Source organism: Schistocerca serialis, chromosome 9 (genome assembly GCF_023864345.2).
Source record: "Schistocerca serialis cubense isolate TAMUIC-IGC-003099 chromosome 9, iqSchSeri2.2, whole genome shotgun sequence".
NCBI classification, from domain to species: Eukaryota; Metazoa; Arthropoda; class Insecta; order Orthoptera; family Acrididae; genus Schistocerca; species Schistocerca serialis.
Genome location: NC_064646.1, coordinates 387622698 through 387636826, shown reverse-complemented (window position 1 = coordinate 387636826; position 14129 = coordinate 387622698). Strand labels below are relative to the sequence as shown.

Sequence of the window (14129 nt, the reverse complement as noted above, 5' to 3'; positions counted from 1 at the left end):
ACTATTAGGTCATTAGAGATATGTGCATGAACAACGTACTGTTCTCGAATTTTACATGGTTCCCGCTAGGTAACAGCAGTGTGCGCCCAGTTGCAATCTAGTAAAAATGGTGTCGGGACAACAGAGAGCGTTTCGTGTTGTACGTATTGCGCAGTGCGGGTCAGTAATAACTGTTCGACGCGACTTTCGTACTAGGTATTGTGTGGATCCTGCTACAGCACAGAGAACTAGGCGACGGTATGAACAATCCCGAGAAACAGGTTGTTTGTGTAAAGGCAAATCGCCGAACCATCCCTGAGTGTCTGATACTGACGTCGAACTCATTCGCCTTAGTTTCACGAGTCCTCAGAAATCCGTTCGACGTGAAGCTCGACAGCTCAACATGCGCCCGATGTCCGTCTGTCGTGAGTTGCGTCAACGTTTACACATGAAAACCTTACAAATTTCAGCTACTGCAAACTCTTCGTGAAGGTGACAAAAAACAATGTGTGGAGTTCTGTAACTTCGTTCTTGGCAAGATGGAGAATGACAGTTTTCTGCCACGTTTAGTGTTTAGTGACGAGGCAACATTCCATTTAAATCGAAGGGTGAACTGTTATAATGTGAGATTATGGGGTACGGAACAACCACATGACGTTGTACAACATGAGAGAGGGGCTCTCCAAAATTTAATGTGTTTTGTGCAGTTTCACCAGAACATGAATGTGGTCCACTTTTCTTTGCCTGTTACAGGAAGCGCATGTCTCGATATGCATGAAACTTTCTTTTCCCACAGTTGGAGACTGATTCGAACGACTTCATTTAGCAACAGGATGGGGCACCGCCACACTGGCATCTGGAAGTGCGGGAATTTTTAAATCAAAGAATTACTGAACGGTGGATCGGTCACACTGGACCGAATCATTCAGCCTTACATTACTGGCCCCCAAGGTCACCGGACCTGACTGTATGTGATTATTTCTTGTGGGAGTTTATATGCCTCCGTTTTATGTCTCCGTTACGAACAACAATGAATGAATCGAGACATCGCGTAACAGCAGCTGTGGAAGCCCAAACCAAGACATGCTTGCTGTGGTGTGGTAACAATTTGAATACCGCATTGTCATGCGCCGTGCATCTCAAGGGGGGCAATATTGAATACCTATGGAAAAAAAAACTTTTTGAGTTTCCCGTTCATCAAAAACAAAATTAATCGTATATGTTTATTAGTTTCATAAATATAGACGTGCCAAATCGGATGATTCTTTTTGATAGACCCTGTATAATTTGCAGTTATGAGTTTCACTTTTACACTACAATTTACTAACGACCGATTTCTGATAAAAAGCAACCTTATCAATTTACAAACAGTGATGAAGCCACCACTTCAAGGCTGATTGAAACATGAAAATAAATGCTTAGCATCCAAAATCAATAGTTAGTAAACTTTAGCGTGCAAATAGGCCTGAGAGCTAAATACACTGCGCACTTTTTCGAAGCCCCGCAACTGTCTCCCATTGCAACTCATAAGAGTGACAAATAGCTCGAAGAGGACTACAATCTTCTTCTGTAATGGTGCAAAAGCGTGGCGCCCCGTGACGTCACGTCAGGGCTCGACGACGCTTCAGACAGCAAGGCGTCGACACATGCCGAAAAAAGGCCCGAGCTCAGAAGTTCATGTGACGTGGTAAGTGGATTAATGTTGTCAAAAAAATGGTTCAAATGGCTCTGAGCACTATGGGACTTAACATCTGCGGTCATCAGTCCCCTAGAACTTAGAACTACTACTTACGTCCAACTAACCTAAGGACATCACACACATCCATGCCCGAGGCAGGATTCGAACGTGCGACCGTAGCGGACGCGCGGTTCCAGACTGAAGCGCCTAGAACCGCTCGGCCACACGGCCGGCTAATGTTGTCACACTGGCACCAAATTTCACCACAATTCTGTCCAACATCAGTGTTAAGCGTCCCATGATGGGAAGATCATCACAGCCCCTCCACATTCCACCCCGCCTTTGCGATGACGGTCAGAACCGCGAGTTGCAGCTGGCCTTTGTGGCCGAACGGTTCTAGATGCTTCAGTCTGGAACGCGCGACCGCTACGGTCGCAGGTTCGAATCCTGCCTCCGGCATGGATGTGTGTGATGTCCTTACGTTAGTTGGGTTTAAGTAATTCTAAGTTCTAGGGGACTGATGACCCCAGATGTTAAGTCCCATGTGCTCAGAGCCATTTGAACCGCGAGTCACAGCTTTGAATCACCGCTACGGTCGCAGGTTCGAATCCTGCCTCCGGCATGGATGTGTGTGATGTCCTTACGTTAGTTGGGTTTAAGTAATTCTAAGTTCTAGGGGACTGATGACCCCAGATGTTAAGTCCCATGTGCTCAGAGCCATTTGAAACGCGAGTCACAGCTTTGAATCACACGCCTCTCTTATGAATGACCGAAAAATACCATTTGAGACACACAGTGGCAATAAAATCTATGCCGAAGCAGGACCCCAAAACATGTCATAACAAATCAAAACCCGTTAAGCTATCCACGATATTTTATACAAAAGTGTTTGGATACTTGCCAGCCTCAAAGACCAAGAGCATTATTACCTATATTTCTGTAACTCTTGAGGAACAGAGAGAGAGAGAGAAGGGGGATGAGGAGTCTCCTACATGCAACGCCTAACACACCAATGGCCCTACATAACAACAGCTGTATGATGTGATATAGTTTGCAGGAGACCGTGATTTTATAGACATCAATGCACACACAGTACTACCACAACAATTCGAGCAAACAGCGGAGATACTTTCGTTGACGTTTGGTGCTTTGTTTCAGACCGAGCGTATTTCAACGTGGCCCACAAAATCAGGGACTCTGCGGACTATCCACACGTGTGCGTCTAATGTCTGTTCCTCGTGTCATCCACCCACATTTTTAGACCAGGTATTGTGACGGACAGGGCAGACAACATTACTGTTACCATTAAGACGAACGACCAAGCGAAAATCCTTCTCACACCGATGTATGATCTAAGGAACAAGTCATATCAACAAAAAGATTCTTATCTGTCCAGTTGAAACATTTGTAGAGCATTGTGATGCTTCCCCCCATATTCGATCACTTGCTGGACGCAGATTCCACGAAAGACTGTCTAAGGCCTTCGGTTAACACGACACCGCGCAACACTCACATGTAGGAATGCAACTCGTCTGACCAGGTAACACGCTTGCACCTCTACATTGACCAATGTTGGAGCCTTGTCCGCCGTTCAAAATCGAAGGCAGAAGTGTGCTAGACTATCTAGTGTGCAATTTGCTTTCCAATCTTGGATGCGATTCAGCTTCCTCTGAAGTCTGTAGGCATGCAGTTCTGTTGACGGTGATCAGCCTATCATTAAGCTCGGAGGTCCTTCGGTGCTATTCGAGAAGAACTGGGTATATGCCAGCACCAGGATTCATCATCTGCTCAATCTTTCTGAAGAACAATACAAACATTACCGAAAATTCTACATTGCCTCATCATAGTCACTTGCACCCAACATACGCGCTTTAGATACAACGTTCTCCGCGAAATAAAGTTGCCACTGTATGTGAAGAACTTTCTAATTATGCGGCTGAACCACACTAAGTCTTCAGCCAATGTTACCATTCGGCTTTACCTGTACAGAGTGGTGAGAAATAGCCTGAAAACCTTGTCAGAGGTGTGGATGGTAAGTTGTGCTGAGAAATAATTATTAAGGAAACAGTTCAATACTTGCGCCGATTCCGAATTAGTTAACATTGAATTTTTCCAGCCATGCCGTTGTGAGTGCAAATTCAATCGGCCCACCAGAGGCAATATCGCCAAACATGTTCTTTGTTTAGTTTCCTAAAACTGAACAAGAGAGCGATACAAAAATTGGACATGGGACGGTAGAAAGAACTGAACCCGAGCGAAAGGCTGAGCAGTCCGTGCGCTGTCATCTACGCTATGAGAACAACGCTCATTGTATCTGGTGGGACGTTTGAGTACACGCGTGCAACCGCCTGACTGGCTAACCTCAATGCTAATTAACTCGGAAAGGGTGCAACGTATCAATTTTTTTTCTTAACAATTATTTCGTAGCACAACCTACCCTGCAACACCCTTACAAGCTTTTCACACTGTTTCTGACCAACCCGTCTATCCTTCGATGTGTTCCTCTGAAGAGCCGGCCGGAGTGGCCGTGCAGTTCTAGGCGCTACAGTCTGGAGCCGAGCGACCGCTACGGCCGCAGGTTCTAATCCTGCCTCGGGCGTGGATGTGTGTGATGTCCTTAGGTTACTTAGGTTTAATTAGTTCTAAGTTCTAGGCGACTGATGACCTCAGAAGTTAAGTCGCATAGTGGTTGGTTGGTTGGTTTGGGGAAGGAGACCAGACAGCGTGGTCATCGGTCTCATTGGATTAGGGAAGGAAGTCGGCCGTGCCCTTTCAGAGGAACCATCCCGGCATTTGCCTGGAGTGGTTTAGGGAAATCACTAAGTCGCATAGTGCTCAGAGCCATTTGAACCTCTGAAGAGTGGCTGAGAAAGACCAGTATCATCATTCTCTACAACTTATCGGCTAGACGCGAAACGATTTTTAGCTAAAAGTGAAAATACTTGTCAACAGTCCGCGTGATGATATTGTGGCAGCAATTCTGACGTGAATTTCTTAACTGGAATGTCTGCCGTTGTAGGCAAAGGTGTACTTAAGACAATATGGATCGATCCACCTGTTAAGTCACAGGTTGATGCGACACCAAGTAATATCGCTGCTCTGTACCTTCTTACACAAAGCCAAGGAGAGTGGAACTGCACTTTATGTACAATGAACAATATTCTACTCTCCTTAAGCATTTTCTGCCGTTCTGCACCATCCTCGCAACGTGCAGATGCTTGAATTTACAATTATTTTCGACGTATCAAGTGAATTCTTTTATAATGATGATGATGATTATTATTATTATTATTAATGGTTATGGGTGCTAAATGGAGGCGTCATCAGCACCCGTGAGTTGTTTTTGTCCGTTGTCTTAGACATACAAGGTGAAGCACAACTAAGTCGATAAAATATCGGAGGTTGTCCAAGAATATTTTCTGAATATTTTGATGTAAGGGAGTCATGGTCACGGGTGCCTCGTTACAGAATAATAATGTAATTATGATTATTCGGTTCGAAGTGAAAAAGACTATAGTAATATTCAATGACCAAAATGTACAACACAAATGACAGAGTAATGCGAAAGTACAGTGATGTGGCTGACGTAGCAATGGGAACAGCTCAGCATAGCGACGCTATGCCGCGCTTCCATTGCATTCACTGAAACCATACAAGTGGCGAATATCGACCAACCCTTCTTAATCCTATTAATACTGCTCTGTATTACAGTTACCATTCTACTGACACTAGTACAAGAAACAAAGCTGTGACAGAACGCAGCAGTTCTGAAAACGAATCCCATTAACTATGCGAAGAAAAAAGACTGCACAATATTCGCATGTTAAATTAATTTTTAAATACTGTTACAGAACTTTGCCAGCTTATGCGAAACTAAGCCTATGTCAAACGAAAAACTTTTTGATCGCCCCTTTACATGTTGTTGTTGTTGTGGTCTTCAGTCCAGCGACTGGTTTGATGCAGCTCTCCATGGTACTCTATTCTGTGCAAGCTTCTTCATCTCCCAGTACCTACTGCAACCTACATCCTTCTGAATCTGTTTAGTGTATTCACCTCTTGGTCTCCCTCTACTATTTTTACCCTCCGCGCTGCCCTACAATACTAAATTGGTGATCCCTTGATGTCTCAGAATATGTCCTACCAATCGATCCCTTCTTCTAGTCAAGTTGTGACACAAATTTCTCTTCTCCCCAATTCTATTCAGTACTTCCTCATTAGTTACATGATCTACCCATCTTCAGCATCCTTCTGTAGCACTACATTTCGTAAGCTTCTATTCTCTTTTTGTCCAAACTATTTATCGTCCACGTTTCACTTCCGTACATGGCTACACTCCATACAAATACTTTCAGAAAAGACTTCCTGACACTTAACTCTATACTCGATGTTAACAAATTTCTCTTCTTCAGAACCGCCTTCCTTGCCATTGCCAGTCTACATTTTATATCCTCTCTACTTCGACCATCATTAGCTATTTTGCTCCCCAAACACCAAACCTCATTTACTACTTTAAGCGTCCCATTTCCTAATCTAATACCTTCAGCTTCACCCGATTTAATTCGACTACATTCCACTATCCTCGTTTTGCTTTTGTTGATGTTCACGTTATATCCTCCTTTCAAGACACTGTTCATTCCGTTCAGCTGCTCTTCCAGGTCCATTGCTGTCTCTGACAGAATTACAATGGCATCGGCGAACCTCAAAGTTTTTATTTCTTCTCCATGGATTTTAATACCTACTCCGAACATTTATTTTGCTTCGTTTACTGCTTGCTCAATATACAGATTGAATAACATCGGGGATAGGCAACAAGCCTGTCTCACTCCCTTCCCAACCACTGCTTCCCTTTCATGCCCCTCGATTCTTATAACTGCCATCTGGTTTCTGTATAAATTGTAAATGGTCTTTCGCTCGCTGTATTTTACCCCTGCCACCTTCAGAATTTGAAAGAGAGTATTCCAGTCAACATTGTCAAAAGCTTTCTCTAAGTCTACAAATGCTAGAAACGTATCCAGAATGAGATTTTCACTCTGCAGCGGAGTGTGCGCTGATATGAAACTTCCTGGCAGATTAAAACTGTGTGCCCGACCGAGACTCGAACTCGGGACCTTTGCCTTTCGCGGGCAAGTGCTCTACCATCTGAGCTACCGAAGCACGACTCACGCCCGGTACTCACAGCTTTACTTCTGCCAGTAACTCGTCTCCTAGACGTATGTTTGCCTTTCCTTAATCTAGCTTCTAACATAAGTCGTAGGGTCAGTATTGCCTCACGTGTGCCAATATTTCTACGGAATCCAAACTGATCTTCCCCGAGGTCGGCTTCTACAAGTTTTTCCATTCGTCTGTAAAGAATTCGCGTTAGTATTTTGCAGCCGTGGGTTATTAAACTGATAGTTCGATAATTTTCACATCTGTCAACCCCCGCTTTCTTTGGGATTGGAATTATTATATTCTTCTTGAAGTCTGAGGGAATTTCGCCTGTCTCATACATCTTTCTCATCAGATGGTAGAGTTTTGTCAGGGCTGGCTCTCCCAAGACTATCAGTAGTTCTAATGCAATGTTGTGTACTCCCGGGGCCTTGTTTCGACTCCGGTCTTTCAGTGCTCTGTCAAACTCTTCACGAAGTATCATATCTCCCATTTCACCTTCATCTACATCCTCTTCCATTTCCATAATATTGTCCTGAAGAACATCGCCCTTGTATAGACCCTCTATATACTCCTTCCACCTTTCTGCTTTCCCTTCTTTGCTTAGAACTGGGTTTCCATCTGAGCTCCTGATATTCATGCAAGTGGTTTTCTTTTCTCCAAAGGTCTCTAATTTTCCCGCAGGCAGTATCTATCTTATCCCTAGTGATACACGCCTCTGCATCCTTACATTTGTCCTCTAGCCATCCCTGCTTAGCCATTTTGCACTTCCTATCAATCTCATTTTTGAGACGTTTGTATTCCTTTTTGCCTGCTTCATTTACTGCATTTTTGTATTTTCTCCTTTCATTGATTAAATTCAGTATCTCTTCTGTTACCCAAGGATTTCTATTAGCCCCTTTACATGTAACGCTGAATGGACTTGCAAAATTATATCATTGTACGAGACACAATTCAGAAGATATGACTTCATAAACACTGAGATGCGTAAAAAACTTATTTTTGCTTAAAATGACGCGCAATTTTCCCAGTCTACATTCATCCAATGTTTCCTAAAGACAGCATTAAACAGCTGCAACAGGTTTTGAACATAATTTTAGATCTTTTCTAAACATTTTCCTTGAATACATGCTTAACGTCGAATATTTAACACTTTAATTCAGCTGTAAAGTAATCAGACGTTTGAAGCTATTTCATATGCGTGAGCTCCATTCTTGAAAGAAACACAGGTTTACTGATACACAGAGTGCGTCAAAAAAATGTATACACACTTTGAACTGTCATAGGCAATTTATTTCCCGTTCTACATGGTTAAATATCTGTGAGAAAGTAATGTTATGTTTCTTCAGCAGGTGGCAATAGTGGCAAGGAAGTAACTGCAGCATGGCGGACGTGCGTTTGAGCTTTGAAGCGTGGAAGCAGATAATTAAGTGGTACTGGAAGTTTGAGAATGTAGCTGCGGTTTGAAGACAGTGTAGAAGTGAGTATGGTACAGAACCACCTTCAAAGTTAACAATTACACGTCTACGAGACAAATTCGAAATTCATGGAATAGTGTGTGATGTGCATAAAGGTCGATCAGGGCGACCTCGTACAGCTACAAGTGATGATACCACAACTGCGGTGTTGGAACTGTTTCAGCGTTCGCCTCAAAAATCTTCAAGGCAAGCAGCACGTGAGAGTAATATAAGTGCTAGTAGTGTGCTACGCATTCTGAAGAAAGGCAAGTTTCGTGTGTACATTCCAAGGCTGGTGCAACAGCTAAGTGACGACGATCCAGAATGAAGGTTAGAATTTTGTGAATGGGTTCAGGAGATGGTGAGACGTGAAACGGGATTTATGGCTAGTATAATTTGGTCGGATGAAGCCCAGTTCAAACTCAATGGAACTGTCAATAGGCACAATTGTGTGTACTGGGCTGAAGATAATCCTCACATTACAGTTGAAAAGGCTGTGCCTGGTGTAAATGTGTGGTGTGGTTTGTATGCAAGGGGACTCATTGGGCCTTTCCGCTTTGAAGGTACTGTTACTGGAGAAACGTACCTAACAGTGCTTGCTGACTCCATATTCCCTGCCATTCGTGCATTATACGGTAATGATGAGTTTTATTTCCAACAAGATGGCGCCCCGCCGCACTATCATAGGTATGTACGAGCATACCTGGACCACAATGTGCCAGGCCAGTGAATAGGACGCAGAGGACCAATCGAGTTTCCTGCACACTCTCCAGACCTCACGCCGCTGGATTTCCTCTTATCGGGCACAGTAAAAGATGAGGTGTACAAACGTAAACCAAGTAACCTGGACACACTTTGGAATGAGATTCTGGCGGTGTGCGCAGAGATCTCATTGGACACTTTTGTACGATGTAGGGAATCAGTGGTGACTCGTACTCAGAAACGTATTGATGCTGAAGGCCACCAGTCTGAACATTAATCACATTTGCAAAGTACATTTATTTTTCCAGTTGGACTTTAATCTTTCCATTTCCAGAAATTTAACACTGTAGAACGGGAAATAAATTTTCTATGACGCGTCAAAGTTTGTATACATTTTTTTACGCACCCTGTAGATGGATGTGTCAATATGGTAACTACACGGTCCAGCCAAGTTTACGGGACCGCCGCCTTTCTTCGACAACAACGTGCACGGATGGGAGGTGGCAGAACTAGCACTGGAGGGTTGAGTCCAAATGAAACAAGGGGTTTATCAAAAGTGTCTCCTCAACGACCGTGCAGCAAACGTTGCTGCATATGGGCCTCCACAGCAGGCGCCTGGTTCATGCACGCACGCTGACTTGTTCATCGATGATGGAGTCTGGAATTTGTCAACAATACTGCACTCCAACTGGACGTCCAACGTGTGGCGAGAGGCGGCCTTTTCAGATGAATCACATTTATGCTTCACAGGACAGATGACGGTTCGCGTATACGGCCCTGCAACAATCGTCAGAAGGATCCTGGCCGGGGGAGGGAGAGTTATGGTCTGGGGGATGTTTTCGTGGCATTTCCTGGGCGATATCGTCATTCTAGAAGGTACAATGGATTAACACAAGAACGCATTTATCCTTAGGGACCATGTTCACCCATACATGCAATTTGCTATTCCTCGGCACGATGGGTTCTACCAGCAGGACAATGCAACAGGTCACATAAGAGGAGCGTTTGAAAAGTCCATGCAAAAATAAAAACTACTTACGTGTGTGGGGTAAAGCTTTGCTGTTTTTCGACATAGCCTCCCTTTAGACTTACAAACTTCGTCCAACGTTGTTCTAATTTGTTGATGCCTTCCGAATAATAGGAATTGTCCAAGTCTGCAAAATACCTATTAGTTGCTGCAATCACCACCTCGTTTGAATAAAATCTTTGTCCCACCAGCCATTTCTTCAAATTGGGGAACAAATAGTAGTCCGAGGGAGCCAAGTCTGGGGAATAGGGGGGATGTGAAACGAGTTGGAATCCTATTTCCATTAATTTTGCAACCACAACTGCTAAAGTGTGTGCTGGTGCATTGTCGTGATGGAAAAGGACGTTTTTGCGGTCCAATCGCCGGCGTATTTCTTGCAGCTCGGTTTTCAAACGGTCCAATAACGATGAAAAATATGAGCCTTTAATAGTTTCACCCTTTTCCAGATAGTTGATGAGGATTATCCCTTGCGAATCCCAAAAGACAGTCGCCATAACCTTTCAAATTCAAAATGGTTCAAATGGCGCTGAGCACTATGGGACTCAACTGCTGTGGTCATCAGTCCCCTAGAACTTAACCTAAGGACATCACACACATCCATGCCCGAGGCAGGATTCGAACCTGCGACCGTAGCAGTCGCACGGTTCCGCACTGCGCGCCTAGAACCGCGAGACCACCGCGGCCGGCGCCATAATCTTTCCGGCCGAAGGAATGGTCTTCGCCTTTTTTGGTGCAGATTCTCCCTTGGTAACCCAGTGTTTAGATTGTTGTTTGGTCTCAGGAGTATAGTCATGCATCTATGTTTCATCCACAGTGACGAAACGATGCTCAAAGTCCTGCGAATTCTTCCTGAACAGCTGCAAACCATCCTTCCAACACTTCACACGATTCCATTTTTGGTCAAGCGTGAGCAATAGCGGAACCCATCTTGCAGATAGCTTTCTCAGGACCAAATGTTTATGCAAAACATTATGTACCCGTTCATTCGAGATGCCCACAGGACTAGCAATCTCACGCACCTCAACTCTTCTGTCATCCATTACCAAATCATGGATTTTATCAGTGATTTCTGGAGTCATAACCTCCACAGGGCGTCCAGAACGTTCAGCATCACTTGTGCCCATATGGCCACTTCGAAAATTTTGAAACCACTTATGAATTGTCCTAATCGAAGGTGCAGAGTCACCGTAATGTTTATCAAGCTTCTCTTTAGTCTCCTGAGGCGTTTGGCCTTTCATAAAGTAATATTTAATCACCATACGAAATTCTTTTTCGTACATTTTTTGACAGTCACTCGACTTCCTTGATTCACACGAATGCCAAACACAAAGAAATAGACCAATATGGCTGAAACTTGGTTTGCGTTCTTTCCAAAGATGAAACTAACTAAAGATGACCTCGCCTGCCCGGTTGGCCTTCCGGTCTAACGCACGGCTTTCCGGGTGGGAAGGAGCGCCTGGTCCCCAGTACGAATCCGCCCGGCGGACTTGTGTCGAGGTCCGGTGAGCCGGCCAGTCTGTGGATGGTTTTTAGGCGGTTTTCCGTCTGCCACGGCGAATGCGGGCCGGTTCCCCGTATTCCGCCTCAGCTACACTATGTCGGCTATTGCTGCGCGAACAGGTTCTACAAGTACGCGTAGACCACCATTACTCTACCACGCAAACATAGGGGTTGCACTCGTCTGGAGTGAGACGTTCCCTGGGGAGTCCATATTTAACCTTGTAGAACGGGAAAAAAATTGCCTATGACAGTTCAAAGTGTGTATACATTTTTTTGGCGCACCCTGTGTATCAGTAAACCTGTGTTTCTTTCAAGAATGGAACTCCCGCATACGAACCAGCTTCAAACGTCTGATTACTTTACAACTGAATTAAAGTGTTAAATATTCGACCACTGCGGCTGCGGCGGGGACGGAGCCTCTCCGTCGTTTCTAGGCCCCCGGTTAACATACAATACAAACATGACCTCGATACAGGACGGTTGTGCCATCTCTCGGACTTTGCACAGACTTCTCAAACGCCCCTCGTAGCTCGTAGTGTATGTGCGTGGCTCGAAGATCACCGGGATGAGTTTGCGGTACCGCCCCGGCCACCTAACTCCCCGGGTTTAAACGCAGTCGAGCATCTGTAGGACCACCTCGAACCGTTCGCGCCACGGATCCTCAACCGAGTAACATACAGCAGCTGGCCACGGCAGTGGAGTTAGCATGGCTCCACGTCCCTGTCGGTACCTTCCACAACCTCCCTGACTTTTCCTGCGCGTGCAGCAGCAGTCCGAGCAGCAGTTAATCAGGCCTTTGGCAGGTGGTCACGTTAATGAGGCTGTATAGTGTAACAGACCAATCCCGCATTAGACGCCAACGCATTACATTTGCATCATGTACAAAGTCTGCCCCACATTTCAAGTTGGACGCGTGGCGTATGCTGCTAAACAAGCGAGGCCAGAGAAGACTTCAGACGGGCAGACGCAGTGACAGGCGGCGCGTCGTCCCGAGCAGCTCCACTCAGCGCTACAGACGTCCCGCGTCGCCGCAGATTTAGTGGAGCAAAAACAAACAGCGGAGCAAAGAGCAGGGCGCGTCCGCCGGAGAGAGCGGTGAATTATTACGCGACTGCGGCGACATTTTAAACACACAGCCGCGTCTCGGCGCCGCGTCGCCTTCTTTTTGGCCGCGCGGCAGAAAGCAAATAAAACGCGGCCTCCGCAAAAAGAAGTGGAATAGGGAGTCGGGATTCGTCACGCGCGCTTGGCGAGCGTGGCGCCGTGGGCGGCTGCGGTAATGGTGCGACCTAAGTTTAGGCTTCGCGCGTCGCTCTGTCTTGGCTCGCCCTCCCGCGCGGTCGCCGCTCGTTCCGTTCCGCTTTTATAGTTCATAAAGCGCGCCGAGCAACAGTTAGCCGCACCGAGCGCCCCGGCTAATTCCGTAGCAAGCGTGTCTAGTGTCGTCTGCGCCTTTATACGAATCACGGCCCAGAGGGGGACGCTGTCCGTCTGCTCGCCGCGAAAACGGGGCACCAGTCCCTGCCAAACCTGCCGAAAGGCTACAAACTCGTTCCCGAGAGACTTTCGGCTGCTCGTCAAATGCATTCGAGCGTTCGCACTATTCGAGAACAACAATCACGAAATGTATCTGAAATTAGCCCGGCTTTAGAAAGCATCGCTCGTGCGAAACGCAAATCGCCCTTTTTTCTCATGAAATCTTGCGAACCATGGATGAAGGATATCAGACGGATACCATATTCCTTGACTTCCGGAAAGCGTTTGACTCTGTGCCCCACTGCAGACTCGTAACTCAGGTACGAGCATATGGGATTGGTTCCCAAATATGTGAGTGGCTCGAAGCCTTCTTAAGTAACAGAACCCAGTACGTTGTCCTCGATGGTGAGTGTTCATCGGAGGTGAGGGTATCATCTGGAGTGCCCCAGGGAAGTGTCCGCTGTTGTTTTCTATCTACATAAATGGTCTTTTGGATAGGGTGGATAGCAATGTGCGGCTGTTTGCTGATGATGCTGTGGTGTACGGGAAGGTGTCGTCGTTGAGTGCCTGTAGGAGGATATAAGATGTCTTGGACAGGATTTCTGATTGGTGTAGAGAATGGCAGCGAACTCTAAATATATATATATATATATATATATATATATATATATATATATATATATATATATAGCATTCCGTCTTCAGGCCACAAGTGGCCCATCGGGACCATCCGACCGCCGTATCATCCTCAGCTGAGGATGCGGATAGTAGGGGCGTGTGGTCAGCACACCGCTCTCCCGGTCGTTACGATGGTTTTCTTTGACCGGAGCCGCTACTATTCGGTCGAGTAGCTCCTCAATTGGCATCACGAGGCTGAGTGCACCCCGAAAAATGGCAACAGCGCATGGCGGCCCGGATGGTCACCCATCCAAGTGCCGGCCACACCCAACAGCGCTTAACTTCGGTGATCTGACGGGAACCGGTGTATCCACTGCGGCAGGGCTGTTGCCAACTCTAAATATAGATAAATGTAAATTAATGCAGATGAATAGGAAAAAGAATCCCGTAATGTTTGAATACTCCATTAGTAGTGTAGCGCTCGACACAGTCACGTCGATTAAATATTTGGGCGTAATATTGCAGAGCGATATGAAGTGGGACA

At 45.7% G+C, this 14129-nt stretch overlaps 1 protein-coding gene and 1 pseudogene across 1 annotated transcript in view; both read right to left on the bottom strand.

The window, feature by feature from the left end:
* Positions 1-14129, bottom strand: part of LOC126418457 (homeobox protein PKNOX1-like) — a 714504-nt gene that overhangs the window by 492774 nt on the left and 207601 nt on the right. The window lies entirely within an intron of this gene.
* LOC126420303 (5S ribosomal RNA) lies at positions 13860-13977 on the bottom strand (annotated as a pseudogene).